Genomic DNA, 18268 nt, shown 5'->3' on the forward strand with positions numbered 1-18268 from the left:
ACTGATTTTCGGGAAGGGTGACATATATGGATTTAAGATTTCTTTAAGTAGGTATCCAGTCTTGCTGGGACCATTTGTTAAATAAGTTGATTTTTCCCCCTAATATATGTTTTTGACACCTTTGTAAAAAAATTAGGGGTCCATAGAAGTGTGTTTGCCTCTGGGTCTTATATTATTTTCCATTGGTCTGTGTGTTTGTTTTTGTGCAAACATCACACTTTTTTTGTCACTATGGCTCTGTAGTGTAGTATGACACAAGCAATGGATGCCTCAAGGTGTATCATTTCTGTTTAGAATTACTTTGGTTATCTATGGTCTTGTGTTTCCATATGAGTTTTAGGATGTTTGTGTAGTTTTGTGAAGAATATCTTTGGCATTTTGATGGAGAGTACATTGAATCTGTATATTGCTTTTGGTAATTAATTCTGTCAATCCAGCAGCATGGAAGGTAATTCTATCATCTGGTCATTTTTTAAATTTTTTTTCAATGTCTTGAAAGACACTTTTCTTTATAGAAATCTTTGATCTCTTTGGTTAGATTTATTTCTAGATTTTTCTAGGCTATTTTGCATGGCATATATTTTTCTCAATCTCTTTCTCTGTAAGATTGTTAATTGATGTTTATAAAAACCAATAACTTTCATTTGTTGATTTTGTATTCTGCAGGTAAGTGACAGTGTTCCTTAGATGAAAAGATTTTCGGCTAGAGCCTGTAGGATAGTTAAGTACAAAGTCATGTCATATGCAAACAGGGAGAGCCTAACCTTTAATATACTTTTAAAACTATTAATATTAACTATTAAATATTATATTAATATTATTAACTATTTAATATACTTTTTAAACTATTGCCCTAGCTGAGACTTTTATTAAGATATAGAATAAAAGTAAACACAGTGAACATCCTGGACTAATACAGGATTTTTTGCAGAAATGGTCTCAGTTTTTAAGTTTCATATAGTTTGACTATACATTTGTAATATATATAGTCTTTATTGTGTTGAGATACGTTGTATGTATTCCTGTTTTCTTTAGGAATTTTAATCATTATATTCTGTTGAACTTCATCAAATCCCTTTTCTGCATCTGTCAAGATGATCATGTGATATCTGTCTTCAAATTTAAAATCTAAACCTGGGGTTTTTTTGTTTGTTTGTTTGTTTGTGGAAGAACAATTAAAACTTCAGTCTCATTATTTGTTATGGGTCTGGTTGGTTAGGTTGTCTCCTCCTGGCTTTAATTTCACTAGGTAACATGTATTTAGAAATTGATTCATCATTTCTAGATTTTCCAACTTGTTGGAATGAAAGTTTTTAAACTGTTCTCTGATGATCTGGATATCATTAGAATATGTTGTAACGATTCCCCTTTCATCTCAAATTTTATGAAGTTAGTTTTTTCTCTTTCTTTTGGCTATTTTGGCTAAGAGTTCATCATTCTTAGTTTTTCAAAGAACCAACATTTTGATTAATTTTATGTATTCTTTTTGTCCGTTATTAATGTCTGCCCTAAGGCTTATTGTCTCTTGCCATCTGCTGCATTTGGGTTTGGCATCTTGCTTTTCTGAGAGCTTTGGGGTGTATCCTTGGGTAGTTAGAAATCACTGTTTAGTGTGATGGTGTAGGGCCTTTTTATGACTACAATGGCTTTATCACAGTAGTTTTTGTAGGTTGTACTTTCATTTTCAATTGGTTCTATGAACCCCTCCCAATTTTTTTTAAAGATTTACTGATTGTCCAACATGTATTGTTTAGTTTTCAAGTATTTGTGTGCTTTCTGAGTTTAGTATTGTTATTATTTTCTCATTTTATTCTACAATTACCTGATAGGATGGAGGGAATTATTCTGATTTTTTAAAAATCTGTTAGTGCTTGCTTTTGTGGAGTATAATGTGGTCAATTTTGGAGAAGAGTCCATGAACTGCTGAGAAGAGGGAACAATAGAATGTGCCCTAGATTTCTGTTAAATCCACTTTCTCTCTGGCATAATTTAGCCCCGAGGTTTACCTGCTGCTTTCTACACTAGAAAACCTTACTAGAGTGTAAGGGTGTCATGTCAAAAGTCTCCTACTCTTATAACGCCCAGGTTTGTGTGGTCTTTTATGTCTCTTTATATTTGTTTTATGAAATTGGGAACTCCAAGGTTTGTGTTTAAATATTTCTAATAGTTGCATGCTCTTGGCGAATTGTTTCTTTTATTAACACACTCTGGCCCTTTTTAATACTTTGGATGAGCTTGAGTTTGAAGTCTGCTTTATCAGCTGCAAGGTTTTCCATGCCAGCTCTGTCTGTGACTTTCATTTGCTTGGCAGATTGATTTCCAACCTTTGGCCTTCAGTTGAAGGATGGCTTTCCTAGCCATGTGAGCTTCTTAGAGATAGCAGAGAGTTGGGTCATGGCTTTTATTCTATCCCCAAGTGTTTTCATTGGTTAGTTAAGGTCGTTTTGCATTTAAGGATATAACTGGGAAGGATTTGCTATTGTTTATGATTTTGTTGTTTTGTTTTAGTTGGATGGTTAATTGAGGGCTCTTTGGTCTCTCTCTTGGTAGGGTTGGTTGTTTGTTGGTTTGGTGTATTGGACCTGGCTGATTCTGCCCTAGTTCTCTTTGAATCTGTTGCTGTAATGTAATGGTTTTTGTGATGTGTGAAACTACCTTCTACCTTTCTCTGTGTATAATAGTCTTCAACATTCTGCAGTGTTGACTTAGCTGTCATAAATGACCTTAACCTGTGTTTGTCTCAAAATAGTTTTATGTGTCCTGTTTATTTGTGTAGATAACTTTAGTAGATAACAACAATATTGGTTGACTTATTTACTTTCAAGGCTTGGACCATCATCCCATGTCTGCTTCCTGGCTTTTAGGATTGCTAACAACAGGTCTGATGTTACTCTGATGTCTCTCCCTCTGTATGTTAATCGGCACCTTCCCCTTACAGCTTTTAGCATTTCTTCTTTGCTGTGTGCCAAGTCTGACATTTTGGTGGGGGAGGAATGACATGGCTCCCACTCCTGGGGCAGGGCTAATGGGGCATGGGCTCTACCAGTGGAGATGGCAGCTATGGGCATAAGGCTTATTTGTATAATAATGTACATATTTTCTCATTCCTCTGAGGAATGTCGTCCCTGTTAACATTAATGACTCCATGATAATCAGAGACAGCATGAGTCTAGGAGTCAAAGGTGTGGCTAATGTCTCAGCAAAATGGTAAATGCTGGGACCTTTAGGACAGCCCTTAGGCTATGGAAAAGAAGACTAAAAACAAGAGTTTGAAAATATATTTCTCAATATGCAAAAATATAAGGATGCAATATGAATTGTATAAGGAGCTTCACAGATCTAAAGGAACAGACACAGCTACACTATGAAATATCTTGTCATAAAGATACAAATATAGGCAGATACAAGTGAGGCAGATTCCTGGGTTCAAGGTCAGCTTGAGACAGAGCAAATTTAGGTCCAGGCATGGTCAGAATGGTAATTCTGGGGCGGAGTCCCACTCATCTATCTTATTGTCTGTGTTTATGCTTGCTGTCTCGTCCTAAGACTCAAGGGGCTAAGGTCATGAGATGCTGATTTGATTTGTAGGATAATCAAAAGGGAACCTGGAATAAATGGCTGAATTGATAAGTAAAATAAAAACTGGGCTTTTGGTCTGATTGAGATGAGCTAGCAGAAAGCTTTAGCTTTCTTTAGAATTTTTTTTTTCTAGTGAGAACTGAGCTGTCTAGAGATCTCTTGAGAGGGAACACAGCTCTTCAAGAATTTTTTTCTAACAGGATTTCTGATTTTGGTGGGAAAACCCACGGAGAGTGAACATAGCTCTTTTAGAATTTTTCATAGCTCCTTTAGAATTTTTTCTACTAGGATTTCTGACCTCCCAAGAATAGAGCTGACACAGCTCTTTTAGAATGTTTTCTAACATTCTATCTGTATAGCAGCTACCTAGAGAAAGCTGTTTGAAGAGTGAATACAGTTCTTTTAGAATTTTTTTTTCTGGCTTTCTGATTTTGACTGGAAAACCCAAGAATTACTTTTAGAATTTTTTTTTTAAACAGGATTTCTAACTTGGTTGGAAGATACAATAATTTTTTTTTTAGTAGCAGCTTTTCTGACTTTGGTCAGAAAACCCATGAACTATCCAGAGACAGTTTAGAATTTTTACTAGCAGAGAGATCTTTCTCAACCAGAGAGAGCTGTCTACAGCAGAAATCAAGCAAAAGAGCAATAAAAAGCTGTCTAGAACAGAGTAGAACACAGAGAGAGACCAGTCTGAAAAGCTGTCTCGAGCAGACTACAGAGCCAAGAGCTATCTACAGAGAGCTGTCTAGAGAGTCATCTTGAACAGAACATAGTCTGCCAGTTTGGACCCACAATTTGTTTCTACACTATCAAGCATCCCTTTTCTCAGAAGCCCTCTCCAAGCCAGGACTGGTTCTTGGCAGCTTTGAACTTTTGACATTTTGATTATGGTATGCCATGGATAAGTTCTCTGGCCATTTGGGGCTTTAAGTACTTTCCAAGTTTAGATGTCTGTTTCTCTAAGTTTGAGTAATTCTTGGCTATTATTTTATTGAATAGTTTGTCTAAGCCATTTGACAGTGTGTGTGTGTGTGTGTTTGTGTGTGAAGTCAGAGGACAAGCCCATATTGGTCTTTGCCTTTCATCATTTGAGAAAGGGTCTCTTGTTCTCTGTTGTGCACTCTATGCTAGTGGTCTAAGAGCTTCTGATCATTCTCCAGTCTTCTCTTTCCATCTTGCTATAAGAGGATTATAGTCTACACATTATATAAGACTTCCTAGGGACATGTGGAAAACCATCTATACATCTCAGAGAAGGCACTGATAACAAACCAAAGAAATGATACCACCAAAGACCAACTTGTGGGGAGAGTTGGTGAACTCATGAAGGGTTGCCTACAACAAAATGGGTGAAAGGTTACAGACATAGGAGACAGAGATAACTGCATCACTAAAGATGTCACCCCAGCATAGCTGATGACACGCAAATGCTGCAATTCAGATCCCTGGGTAAGACTTAGAGACCACTGGAAACTGACAGAGACTTTTGCAAGGTTCTTGATAGGTCAGAGCCTCTTCTCCCCAGCAACTGCTTGCTGTTTCTAGAACCTTAGGGAGGGAACTTTTGAATCCTATTAGTTTTTATTTTTCTAGTTTTGTGGGGTTTATTTGCTTTTCTGAGCCCCATTCCCTCCAGGAAAGTAGAGCTCAATTTGGAAAAGTTGCTACACAACAGGGAGCCCCACTCCCCAGTTTTACAACTCAGGTCTTCACACTTGTTTGTCAAGCACTTTACCCACTGAGCCATCATCCAGTTGCTTCCCTAGATTTGATTTGAATTTTCAGCTCCTTCTTCATTCTCATGGATTCTTGGGTTTCGTCTCTCAAGTAAATAACAGACTTCTTGGACATTTTAGTTACGTTTACTGATTTTTTTTTTTTTTATATTATGTCTATGTGTATTGCCACCTCGACCTTGTCCTCCATTCCTAAGGACATTCACGCTTGTGTTTGCACTTGACTGTCGCTGGTGCTTCCTGATATTTATTTGGTGATTCTCTTATTTTCAGAATTTCTGTTTATGTCTTTTTTTAGTGGCTCTACTTTCTTGCCTAATCTTCCCTCGTATCCTAAAACATTTCCTCTAACTTAATGAGCCTTTCCCCCATTTTTGTGCCGTTCTTGCCTACGTCTTGAACTGAGCTCACGAGTTTTTGTTTCCAGGTCTTAAATTAAATCCCCTATCTGTTTATTTGAGTTGTCTATCTGGTCCTTGAAACTTGTTAAAAATAGGACTCTGAAACTCTGGAATATTTTTCTGGCTCTTCTGCTTTCTCATCCGGCTGATTGCTGTGAAGCTGTCAGATGGAGGGAGGGTTGTCATTTTCTTGTGTGTTTTTTTGCTGTGTTGTGCTCATCTGCTGTGGTAAATTTACGCACCACATAGCTCTTCTCTTTTTCCCACCGGCTTTGTTTTTCTTTATTTTATGTGACTCCTCCTGGTGCCTTGTCTTCACATGGGTTTATGTTCACTGAGTAAGCCAACCTCAGTGACAACTATAATGGTTTGACAGAAGTCCCAGTGTTAGCTACAAGAGAAGGTACTGTACTCTCAGCTCATGTCCCTTATAAGGTTTAGAGATGGGCGGATTAGGACCCCTAATTTTGTCTGTCAAGACACTGCGCCAAGTTCCATCACAAACTTTCTAACTTTCTGTAGTCTGTATAGCTTCTCCCTGCTACAGCTAGTGTGTGTGTGTGTGTGTGTTGGTGGTGGTGGTGGTGGTGGTGTTTGAGCATTTCTCACCTTCCAGCTTCCTCTTGCTCCTTCTGCTGTCTCCAGTCCACAGTCTCTGTGTCATAGGGTCTATCACTCTGATCTCGTTGCACTAAGTCCTTTCTTCTCCCCTCCTACTTTCAGTGCTTCTGAAGGGCTGTGTGGCAGTTTCCCGACTTTAGTGTCTTTACCCTTTCTCTGGAGCTGGAGTTGTTGATGCATTTTCTATTGGTGGCCAATTACTGTGGCTTGAGGTCAGCTCCTGCCAGAGCCCAGGTTTCCTCTTGTAGTCTGGTTCAAGCATGCTGCACTTCACTTGTTTCTCTGGAATCTTGAGGGAGCTGGATAGAAATCCCCCCTGTCTGCTGGGGACAATTCAGTCTCTAATTCGGACTCCCAGCAGTGCTCTGCTGGGTGTTGGAGCCCATATGGCTGGTACAGTCCCGGTTTTCATCTGGGACTGCACATGCAGAGCGGGACTGCACATGCAGAGTGCAGTGCACATGCTGTGTCGGGCTTAAAGCTGCCTGGTAGGGCAGACTGTAACCATCTTTCCTCACACCACCAAAGCCACAGACAAGACAGATTCTCTGCAATTGTGTGTCATTTTTCCTAGACTCTTTCAATCATTCATTTCATTGTGGGTTTATGAAGCTTTCCTCAATTTCTCTCTTTTGTGTATAAAATCTATTCAAATGGAGAAAAATGGACTCTCCCATTGAGTCAGCTGTCTCACCTGTTTGTTTTTCCGTAACTCCATTGAGCTTACCTTATGTTATCATGATGTTCTAGCAGACCTTTACCATGGTTATTCTCAGGTGGGAATAAAATTCTCCTTTGCTCTGCTGGTGTTGAGTAGCATTCCTTTGTTGCATTTTCTAATTTCTTGCAGCTTTTTAGATAGAAGACACAATGTTCACATGTTCTTTTTAAACCATTGGTAAATTTTCCTAGTGTTAACAATAGTTTTCAAGTAAATTCCTTTTGTATTTAGGCTTGCCCTGATGCTATTGTCAACAGTGATATTCCATCCTTCTTGCCAAGCTACACACATCTGCTTATTTTGCTCCTGGTTAGGCGCTTAGTTAGTGCATCTGTGTCAGAATTAAACATGACTGACAGCAGATATCCTTATTCCCACTTTTTCAGTGAAGCCCTAGTGTTTCTCTATCTGGTGTGATTGGCAATGTGTGGGGACAGGTTGTATTTGTCACATTTCCTGTCACTGTGTTAATGTTGGACTCCATGATCCAAACCAGGGGATACGTTCCCCCAGAAGAACTCACGGACAGTGGATTCGATGCAATAACATGAGGTTTATTGATAAATGAATCCAATGCACTGGGGTTCCCTCACACATAGGCAAGAGGAACCCCGAACTAAAGCTAAGGGCAGTTTATATACCATTTTCACAGAATTTTTGAGGGCAGTTATACAATCACCTCTTAAACAATAACCACAAAGGCTGAACTCCAACAGCCATTCCCAGGCCCGGTTTCTAGATAACTCAGATTTGCACATTATCTTTATAACAACGAGTGTTAGCTAAGTGGCTCCAGGTTTATTACATTTAAGGGGCTCAGCTTCCTGATTAGTTCTTATCTTGGGCTCGCTCCTGGAATGTGTATTTAAGTCTTTGGAATGTGCTTCTCCTGGGATGTGCTGGGGGAAGTTAATGTTTGAGTTTAAACCGAAACCCAAACCTGAGGTTCTTTTAGTTTTAAGTTTAAGCTGAGACCTGAAATTCTTACACTAAAAGAGCAAGACAAAGGCAACTTGAGGAAGAAAGGTTTATTTTGTTTGTGTATTTGTTTTTATTTATTTATTTATTTATTTATTTATTATAGGCTCACACTTGAGGGTGCAGTCTATCTATCAAGGTAGGGAAGTCATCAGAGCAGGAGTGAGGCAGCTGGCCACACTACATCCATCCAAGTCAGGAAGCAGAGAGAGGTGAACACTAGCGCTCAGCTTCATTTCTCTTCTCTATTCAGTCTGCAGCCCAAGTAAAGCTGAATCTTCCCATGTTTATTATCCCAATCTAGAGCATCCCTCACAGGAATGCCCAGAGGCCAACCCAATGAGATAATCCATCAAGGCCTGGCCCTTGAGCACAGGACAATGTGATTGCTTCTCTTTGACCCAGTTTGAATCTTTGTCTTTTATAAGCTCCTCTCAGTTCATTGGACTTCAGGCTATCATGTATCTTTTTATTCTTTCTTTCTCTTTTGAAGGCAATGGGAAGAAGAGGAGAAACTCAGAAGAGTAGGCAATGCTTTGCAGCAGAGCAAGAGTGTGCCTCCCATGCAGAGAAGTCTATAGCTAGCTTGATGCTTTCCTTTTTAAGATATCTTGCTCTCTTCTTTTGGCATCTTCAGTGCTGTGTGTCCCTTCTGAGATGTGGTGAATTTTTTAAATATGTAAAGTCAAGCCATCTTGTCTGGAATGTTTTCTAGAGTCGTATCTTTCTATTTGGTTATGGTTTTGTTTTTTTATTGTTCTGCAGTTATCTTCAGGGGCGCCAACATTAATGTGTCATCTCCTGTTAATTTTGCTTCCTTTTCTCAGTTTTCTCCTTCATGTTTGCTAGGCATAGTAGCCCTTCTCTACCATGGTGCATTTGGGTCCTGTGTCCTTTTTCTGAATCTTTCTTCATACTCTGTTTTTACTTGGGTTTCTAATGTCTCATCATATCTTTCTTGAATCTGTACAGTCTTTGTGGGCTAATAGCTTCATTATGAAAATGATCTCATGCATGGAGTAGATGTCCCTGGCTAATAATTTCATGATCTGATTGGGTTGTTGTAGGTGATAGATGTCAGTGGCATTGCTGACAGACAAACAGACACCACTGTTTAATAATAATGTATAATTATCCACATCACTACATTATGTTACATGTTAAATATATGACCATTAGTATATGTAAATATTAAATATATTGCTTTATTATAACAATGATAATTTAGTGAATCATTTCCTTGCTGCTTTTTTTGTATGCTAATGTGTCTCTCTTTCTCCAGATCTTACCATTGAACCTAGACTAATCTCATTCTTGCTGTCTTCTTTTGGTTATATTCTCAGCAGGCGTTCTCATGTCTTGTAGAGATCATATGTAGAATGCACACCAGGAAAGGAGGCCAGCAGGAATTCTGCCTGATGAAGTTGATCATGCCACATACCCTTTAAAAATGTAGTTTTGTTTTATACAATTATAAGCATTTGCTTCCTTATATTTCCCTAAACTCTGGTAAGCTTTTCAGTGCACATGGCAACCATTGCTTACAGATTATGGTTCATACAGACAGAACTGTGAAGGGCCTCATACCTACAATCATTTAGGACTTGATGATTTCACTGTTTTCTGAATGTTGATGGGAGACACATGTAATTTCTAGGCACAAGGAGCAGCATAAATATCTCATTTGTATCCACTTCTTGGCACTTAGAGCCCCATTAGTGTGCTATGGGAAGGCCCAGGAAGATGCCGTAGTGCTCTGGGTTTGGATCACAATGGAAGCACCAGGAACTTTGAGCATCTAAGTTTTATAATGGATGTGGGCATGTGTGCCCTTTGCTTCGCAGGGAGACACTATTCTAATTTCCCAGACTATTTGCTATGAAAACATCCTGTAAAAGATTGTCCAGACCCATGGCAACCAGTACCTTTGCTTACAAAATGTCTAGAAATATGAGAACCACAGACCATGGTCCTAATTACAAGTTTTATTGAAGTTGAGATTTATACTTTAAAATGATCTCCACTGATATTAGCAGTCCTGAGACGACATTACAGAGATAATTTTACTCTTCCATACTAAAGTTGTAGGTGGAGCTGAAGGGATGGCTTAGCAGGCCAAAGAGTCTGTAGAAGATCTGGGTTCTGTTGTCAGCATCTACAACCAGCAACTCACATTTGTCTGTAACACTAAGTCTGCAGGGCCCAACTCTCTTTTCTGACCTCTATGGTCACCTGCTTGCACATGGTGCATATACTCAGGCACACCACATACCAGAAAGGATCAGAAGGCGCTGGCATACACTAGCCATGCCTCTAGTTTATAAGTGTGTTGAGGAAGCTTCTTATCAAATGACCAAATGAAGTATTGGCTAATGTTTTTACATTAAAAAAAAGTAAGCCGGGTGTAGTGGTGCATGCTTTAATCCTAGCACTTGGAAGGCAGAGGCAGGTGTATCTCTGAGTTCGAGGCCAGCCTGGTCTACAGAGTGAGTTCCAGAAATCCTGTCTCAAAAACACAAAAATATATGAAAATTAAAAGCCTTGTAAGTGGAGACTATAGCTGTGGTGGTAGAGTTCTTGTCTATATATATGTGGGTGTGGTTTTCATACATGAGCCTGAAACAAACAAATAACCTCAAACTGGAAAGGTACACACCTTTTCCTTAGAAACACACACACACACACACACACACACACACACACGCGAAAGGTATACACTTTCTCCTTAGGAAAACACACACACACACTGGGAAGGTGTACACTTTTCCTTCAGAACACACACACACACACACACACACACACACACACACGTCTTTTTTGACTATAATTTATTATTTTCTTTTAGAATCATTTTTTAAAAGTAGATTTGCCACATAAAGGAGTGTGGGGCATCTTAAGGTTTTAAAATCTTTATTATTGTTATTTTTAATTATACACGTGTGTGTCTCTATATTGGTATATGTGCAGGTGCCCATGGAGGCCAGAGGTATAAGCTAGAGTTACAGGCAGCTGAAGCCACCCTAAGTGGGTAATGGGAAATGACATTGGGTCCCCTGGAAGAGCAGTACGTGCTTCTAACTCCCGAGCCATTGCTCTGGCCCCACTTTAAGGATTCTGGCAGACTGCTCAGGTGTCATGTGACTGCTTTCCACACAGTAGCTGCTGTAGACCCATTTCACTTCCTTCCTAACACTTCCAAGCTTCACTGCAGTCACAGCAGACAGGTGATGGCGCTGTGTCACGATTATTAATTTCTTTTATTGCTTACCATTTTCCACGTCCTAATAACCAGTGTGAGTTCCACGAACTCCGTGTTTACTACTGTGGCTCGGCATTTGGCACACATTAAGTAAATGTTTATTGGTAACATGCATTTCTTCTTGGCTGAACTTTGTGCATATGTTCCTGCCCATTTTTGTCTATTGATTATCTACTCTGCCTGTTTTCAAGCAGACTGTCTGCCACAGTTGTCCCTCACGCCAGCAGTCAGTATCACATTCTGCTATGTGCCACACACGGAAGTTCCAACAGTTTCTCTCAGGCAGTCTTAATTATTATCTTCTTTTAAAACTTTCTCTTTGGTAGTGTATGTAGATGCTGCACACTGAGATCAGGTGGGTATTCAGCAGTGTTCTGGTCATCGTGGGATTTATACCTGGATTTCCATGCTCTGAGTTGACTTGAAGGGGGCTGATTCTTCATTAGGATTCTGTTTTCTTTGTGTTCTGTTATTTGAAAGCTTGCTCTCTGACAGTTGAAATGTGACTGTGAATTGATATCTGCTTAATTGTCTTCACTTCATATTTTTCAAAATACCTATCACAAAACAATTCCATTTTGTCACTGACAAAAATCCTAAACTGGAAGGTTTGGTGAAACTGCTGGTGAAATTTATTAAAACATTGGCACGATCTTACTTTTAAATATCTAACGAAAGACCGAGAGCATAGGTTTTATTTTGGGAAATGATCACTTAGACAAATCTCAGTGAGACAGAGTATAAGTGAATGGGTCCACTCCAGTCTAGCCACCTTCCATACAGTCTATGCAGAGTAAGCATTTTCTTTCAACAACTGATAAAAACCAGGATGCAAAGTAAAGAGTGCTCTCACAGAGCTTTCTGCATTACAGCATTAGGCATCATTTGGTTTTGATTGTAGTACATATGAGATGTGATGCTAAATATATGACTCCTTCTGAACGAAGGTTCATAACCGAGGGCTGTTCCAGGAGGCCACTCATTTGCAAAACACATCTGTAGTTGAAAACATCTCTCAACCTTGCCTTGCAAAATTGCCGTCAGGGTTGACAATACATTTCTTCTGCTGTCTTCATTATACTTTGAAGAAGAGTATATGTTTTGGCAACAATTTAAAGACATTTGAAATTTGGGGACAATGTTTTAGGGCACAGATAATTAGTACAAAATGAGAGTAGTTTGTCTTACAGCATTGAGTTCAACTACAAGTCATACAAAAAAATGCCTAAAATAAGTGGATTAATATTTTTTTTTTTAATATAAAACGAAGACCCACACCGCTACTATTTGCCAGGCTGCTGGATGAGGTCAGAGTTGGCTAAGTTCTAATTCTTTGAGTCTTTTGCCATGATTACTGCCCAAGGCATCAGTTGTACCTGTGCAGAAGAAGAAGTAAAAGCAAGGGAGACTGCCAACGTTTTCTCTGTTTATCAAGACTCACAGTAACCATATAGTAACATTGGGAGATGTTGTTGTAGAGAAACCAATGCTTTATGACAATTGAGGGGAGGATTTTTTTTTTTTTTTCATAGCAATATTGGAAGTTTAGACAAAGGTTGGATTCGATGAACTTCTAGAATCCATCAAATGCCAGGAAAAAAAAAAGAGAGGGGAAAAATAACTGCAAGAGAGATTGTTGTGTGCTGTCTGAACATGGCTATTTTGACCCTGAAAGAATGCAAATGCATTTTTGTTCCGTTAGCACACACTCTGCAGGCCAGCAATAATGCATTGTAAACAGACCATATTAAAACAAACAGTTCCCTCTCAATATTTTTTCAATATTTTCTCTAAATAGTTATTTGGTAATACACATTTTTTCTGTTTTGTGGAGTCCCTAAATAGCAGAGGTCTCAGTTTGGAGGAGCCAACTCGTGCCTTGGAGTGCCAGAATGTTCATGGAGTTTTCGTTTTACTAAATAAAGAACTGGAGCTAATGTCGACCCCGTGGTGGCACTGGGCCTCAACCCAGTAGGAAAAATAGGGAACTCACAGTTCTCTTCCCTTCCTTTAACCAGGGCAAGTCTTAGACTAAATGGCGCCAAAGGGGAATCACATCTCTGGTTTTCTGTTTCCTCCTTTCTAGTTATTTATCTTCAGGATGTCCATATTGATGGACTTTGCCACAAAACTGGCTGCTAAGTCAGGTGGCAATGCCTTCACCTATGTCACACAGCCAGCACATTCTTCACGGCTTGAGTTTTCTGACAGGATATTTACCTGAAAAGATTGATCTGGAAGAAGTTGGTGACTTTCAGACTTGAAGTCAGATGGGCAGAGCTGGTGATTGGCTCCTTAGATTCACACATATACTGGCTGTTGCCAGGTCAGAATCCGCAGTGTTCCCAGGGCTCACTTCCCTTTCTCATAAATGACCCACTAGGCTCCCTAAGGTTCAGTGGGTTTTGTACTTTGAGCCTCTTATAGTACTGGGAAGTACAAGGGACTTTGGCAATTGATCAGTTTTTATCCAAGGCAGACTCCACATTCTAGTGTTAGGTGGGTACTTCAGGTATTTCTGACCTCTCTCATGCATGGTTTAAATGGTTCTCACTGCTCATCTTTATCTACAGCACCTTACAAAGTATCAAAGTATACCTTTTTTTTTTTTTTTTTTTGAAATTAATCTTAAATCCATCGACCCTTATGCTCAGGTTTACTTTCCTGTTGCTGGGAGAAACATAACAAAAGCAACTTGGAGAGAAAAGGGTTGTTTTCATCTTACAGCTTATGGCTCATTGTGAAGGGAGGTCTGGTCAAGAATTCAAGGCAGGAATGGAGGTCATGCAGGACCACTGCTTACTGGCTTGCTCTGGTTGGCTCAGCTTGGCTTTTCATGTAACTCAGGACCCCTTTCCCAGGGCTGGCAGCATCCAAAGTAGGCTGTGCCCTCCTACACCTGTAATTAATTAAGAAAATGCTCCACAAGACTTGCCTACAAGCCAATCTGATGGAGGTATTTTCTTAATTAGGGTTTGATTTTGCCAGATGACTTTAGCTTGTGTCAAAATGAACCGCCACAGCCTACTACCGGACAGAGTCATGTTCTGTAAGAACTAGCAGGACATTTAAGTGTGAACTTTGGTGACTATGGGTACTCATGTCTGTGACTGCCTGCTTGCTATGTCACCTGGGCAGGTAACTTAAGCTATGGTCTTAATTGTAGAATGAGCATGAAAGTGGTAAAGATGGCTGAAAGGAATGAATGGGCATCAGCTGTCTGAGCTCATGGCTGAGTCATGGGGCACGCAACCTAATTAAGGATGGCTATTTACAGCTTAGTCTAGTGGCGTGCTCCCTCTGCCTCATATTCTGATTTAAAAACATGACTCCTGCTCTCTTCAAATAGGAAGCATCTTCCCAAGGACAAGGCTCTATTTGTTCTTTGTTTACTATCTGACCCTTAACACAGCGTCTTAGACTCAACAGAACCTCAAGAAACAGGTTTTGAGTTGAACTGAAGTTCTCTTTCTCCAGACCTAGCGTCAGTGGTGATTTCCAAAGCAGGAGACCCCTGGCTGCTCTTTTCTTCTCTGCTGAAGTGAAGTGCCATGCATAATCTTCAGTAGGACTGCTGGCAGTGTTTAACTCTCTAAATTCTGTTTGTAAAATCATTCTTCCCACACAAGGGCTCCTGCTCACTTTCTTCCCCTGCCTCCACCAACAAAAAACTTAAAACACAAACAATTCTTCATTTGGTCATCTGACAAGAAGCTTTCCTGGTACACTTAGGGATTACAAGTTTTTAAACTAGATGCATGGCTAATGCCTGTGAGGGCTGGCTGTGGGGATTCTGAGTTCTCTCTGCTTCTCATGGTGACAATAACTATAGTGTCTCTTCTTTTTTTTCTATGTCCATCTCTCTCCATCCATCCTTTGCATCTCACCTTCTCACCCAGCATCTATGGAACAGCCAGGATGATGAAGAAGGTGCCTCATCACTCTCCCTGTTTTTCCCTGCCTTCACAAAGCCTATTCATAGCCATCAGTCTTGTTGAATTAGAACCTACTTTACTCCAGTGTGATACCACCCTAGCATGTCAAGCTAGTTCTTTTCCCAGGTGCATTCACAGGTGTTGAGGGTTAAAATTTCAAGGTCATTGTTTTAGGGGACAGAGTTGAACCAAGCATAGAAGGTAAGAAATGGTCTAACACCACTCATGACACAACTATTGTATTCAGATGAAATGGAGTTTTGAATACTCACACATAAAAGTACTCTGTAAAACCTGAAAGCACCTAGAAGAAATTAGTCTTTGAGATATGCTGGGACATGCTTGAAGGTCCTCACACAGGACAATCTAACTTGCTGTGAAGACACATCATCTAGGCTTCTTACAAACCCAGACTCCCATTTCTCTGGATAAAGGAACTAAGGCCAGTGAAGCATAAACTCTGACATGGCTAGATTTTTAAAAAAGTAGAATGAAATCTGCTTGTGTTTACTCTGTTATAAATGGAGAAAATGATCTTTTCAAGGTTCAGGTTTTATAGAAGGTAGCTTCCAAGACTTGTGCCAATGACAGACACTCAGCTGAGAGGAAAAGTTCCCTGAAATGAACAGCTCAGGGCTAATCTAAAAGCATTAGATGTGCTTGAGTTCCAGGTCCCAGCACATCTCTGGAACCTGGTTTCCCACACAGTTCAGCTCTGCTCTCTCTGTTGGCTTTCTTTTCTGCCATTGGACCATTTCCTCCTCAAACATGACTGACAAATAGTCTTGCCTTCGGTCATCATTGATTCCTTTGGCCTGATGCATTTGAGCATCTGAGGTTTGGGGAAATGTGTTTGGAAGATGAATGTCCCCCACAGGCTCCTGTGTGGGAGACTTGGTCCCCAGACTATTGTGCTCTTTTGGAAGGCTGTGGAAACTTTAGCAGATGAAGCCTAGTGGGAAGAAGTAGGTCACTAGGTCAGTAGGGTATGCCTTACAGCCCTCTCTCACACATGCTCTGGCCACCACAATCTTCTACCCAAGCCCATGGGACCTAGCAACAATGAACTCCACCATCTGAAAAATGAGCCTAAGTAAATCTTCCCTCCTTTAAGTTTTTCTCTCAGGAGTTTTGATTACAGTTATGCATAACAAATGCACTCTATTATGTTTGTGAGTGCCACCCATGTCATTGGATGTTATAATCATTTAATTCCAATAGTATCTTAATAGCATAAGAATAGGCCCAGACTGTACCCAGTAGATGAATGTATCACGGTTCACAATTCATTTCTATTATTATGGCTGATATGGTTTTGGACTTTTTTGATCCCAGAGGCTGGAGAACCAGCTTGGTATTTAGAGCATTGGCTACTTTTCCAGGTTCAATTCTTAGCACCTACACTGTGGCTCACAACCACCTATTACTCCAGTTTGAAAAGATCTAATGCCTTCTCACCTTCATAGGCAAGCATGTGGTGTATAGACTTACATGTAGGCTAAATACTCATAAAATACAATTTTTAAATGTGTATCTTATGTATAATTATTTTATACATAAGATATTTTAAACAAACATATCTATAATTTTCTAAAAAATCAATTAATGTTTAACTGTTCACATAAAGACCTGTTATCTCTCTAGAATATGTTATATGTTATGAGAGGTAGTGGTTGATGATGTATTTTATAATAATACACAACATGGTGTACACTCTTCAAGGCTGCTAGGTCTATTCTTATGCCAATATCACATTGTTTAGTTATAGCAACTTTATTATGTCTCATACATCTGGAAACATGAATGTATTTTTCAAGATTATCTTGAACTTTAACATTAGAATCACCTCTGTACACACTCACATGCACACACACACGCACACACACACATGCACGTACACCTACTGGAATATTAAATGGGAACACTGTTGATTGCAGAACAAAGATTAAAGAGTAGATACACACCACGTAAGTCCTGCTCCTGTAACTCTGCAATTAGAACCCTTGACTCGGATCAACGAAGCTTGGGTTTGACCTGGGTACAGCCAGAAATATATTTGAGAAATGTAGTATTCAATGTTTCACTCCATAGTCATAGTATATCTATCTACTTATTGTTTAGATATTTTTCTGTTTCTCTCAATAATGATTTTTAACTTTACAGGAATAATGGCATTTCCTATTGTCCATTTGGCTTATTCCTAAGTATTTGAAAATTGACTTTTAGTGCTGTTTTGATCCATTTTTGTATTTATTTTACTTACTTGTATTGACTTTGAATAGTAAAGCAATGTGGTTTTACATACTGAAATTATATTTAGTTTTGCTAGGTTCACTTACTAATTCTCACAAAATACCAGTTTTTTGGGATTTCCTATGCACACAATCCTTCTACCCATGAATAAGCAAATTTTTCTACCCTGTCAATCTCTTCATTATATGTGGCTATCATACTTGCTGCCAGGTGCCCACTTTGACATGATATATGATTTTTGTATTGTGGAATTTTACTTACTAGCCTCTGATTAAGAACTTTTCCAACTGCATTTGTGAAAGACTTCTGGCCTATGATTTTACCTCTTGTGATCTCTTATATCCTTATCAGTTCTGGTCATGAGATTGTATCGGCAGCAGTATTAAATTGTTGGAAAGTGATCCATCTGAGTCTCCTTTGTCATTAGGATTTTTATTAAAATCATTCTTTTTTTTCTTAAATGTTTGCTAGGTCTTAGCAATGAAGCTCTCTGAGACTAAAATTTTACTCACGATGAAGTTTTAAATTAGGCATTTGATTTCTTTACCACATTTAGGATTGTTTAAAATTTCTGTTTCTTCTTATGCCAGTTTTCTAAATTATATTTTCTAGGATTAGTTCTGACACAGTGGTGGGCAAGAAATGGCTGTTCTGGAGTGCTACAACTCGCCCATGATAAAATGGCGAGCCTCTGGATTTGCAGTGTTCCATTCTCCTCAGTGTACTGCAGCTCTCCACAGTCAATCAATCTCTGCAGACAACTTCATTCCAGGAGTTCTTAT

At 39.3% G+C, this 18268-nt stretch overlaps 1 long non-coding RNA gene and 1 other non-coding gene across 2 annotated transcripts in view; both read left to right on the plus strand.

The window, feature by feature from the left end:
- Positions 1-18268, plus strand: part of LOC143442778 (uncharacterized) — a 102016-nt gene that overhangs the window by 30943 nt on the left and 52805 nt on the right. The gene's annotated exons all lie outside the window — the stretch shown is intronic.
- Positions 3965-4027, plus strand: LOC117712128 (U7 small nuclear RNA). The gene has a single exon (XR_004607202.1). It is a non-coding gene; the product is annotated as a U7 small nuclear RNA (small nuclear RNA).

This window comes from Arvicanthis niloticus, chromosome 6 (genome assembly GCF_011762505.2).
Source record: "Arvicanthis niloticus isolate mArvNil1 chromosome 6, mArvNil1.pat.X, whole genome shotgun sequence".
In the NCBI taxonomy this organism is placed as follows: domain Eukaryota; kingdom Metazoa; phylum Chordata; class Mammalia; order Rodentia; family Muridae; genus Arvicanthis; species Arvicanthis niloticus.